Source organism: Gavialis gangeticus, unplaced genomic scaffold, assembly GCF_001723915.1.
Source record: "Gavialis gangeticus isolate Ggan-Ray unplaced genomic scaffold, GavGan_comp1, whole genome shotgun sequence".
Lineage (NCBI taxonomy): Eukaryota > Metazoa > Chordata > Crocodylia > Gavialidae > Gavialis > Gavialis gangeticus.
Window position 1 is genome coordinate 19,768,782 of NW_017729016.1, and position 1,352 is coordinate 19,770,133.

Genomic DNA, 1,352 nt, shown 5'->3' on the forward strand with positions numbered 1-1,352 from the left:
CCCCTCGCTGCACTGATATAAATGTTACAGTACCTCGAACATGCATACCAGCGATTCACCTTCTAGGCAGAGATACGCTGTATAGGATCACGTATTACTATATAATGTACTCTATATTACTAGTCATAGATCTATAGACTACATAGTACTATATATTACTACAATATATAATAAATACATGCACTACATATCCGCCTTATACATATAGATATTACACTCGATCTGAGCCTTCAAGAGGCTGAGAATATATATTAATAAAATAATAATATATAGATATACGCTAATCTTAAAGATTATACTAGATACTGCTCTACCTTACTATACTATTTTATATATACTATATATTCTATAGATAAGTCCTACAGATAGATGTAGATCTACTACATCACTATAATATATAGTACACTACATATTAGCCTTATAAAGATATGCTATTACTATAAAATATACCTAATATATTAGTCTTACAGATGTAGATATGCTATCTATCACTATAATGCTACATATATATTTTATATATATATGGTTTTAGAGTACAGAAATAGATATATAGTGCGTGTGCATATATATACACACACACACACACATATATAAAAATTTATATAGTGTGGGTATAGATAGATAGAGTAGGTATATATATAGTGTATACACGTAGATATATATAGTGCATACGCATAAATACATAGTGTATACATATAGATAGATATACAGTGCATGTACACAGACAGATAGTGTAGGTATATATAAATACGTAGTGCATACATACACAGATCTATAGTATACATACATGTATATACCCCATGAGTCTTACAGACGCAGAAGCCCGGTCTTCATTTTCACGGGCTGCATCTTTATCATGCGTTACTTTACACTGGTCTTTGAGCCGCCGCCTGCGGGGCTGCGCTCACACCGACCGGCCCCTCTCCAGGAGAGCGAGACGGGAGGTCGCTGGAGACAGAGACGGAGACGCAGACGCAGCGCGGGCTCGGCGGCAGCGCCGCGCGGCCGGGCCGGCGGGGAAGGGGCAGCCCCGGCAGCGCCTCGCACCAGCGCCGGCGCCGGGGCTTCTTCCCCGCGCCACGCCGCGGCCCCCGCCTCTCCGCTCTCCCGCTTCCACGAAGGGAATTTAAAATAAACCCCCCAAACCCACCAAAAAAACAAGCAACTAAAATGGCTGAAATTCCTGCTCGTAATTGAGCCCAGCCCGGGATCGTGTCGCGCCCCAGAAGCTGCGGCCGGGGGGGGGGGCGGCGGCAGAGAATTATTTTTTGTCTCTGATTTCTCTCTTTTTGGGGGTGAGGTCCTGCAAGCGGGGCGGCAGCAGAACCCGGCCCCCGCCCGCCGCAGCAAGC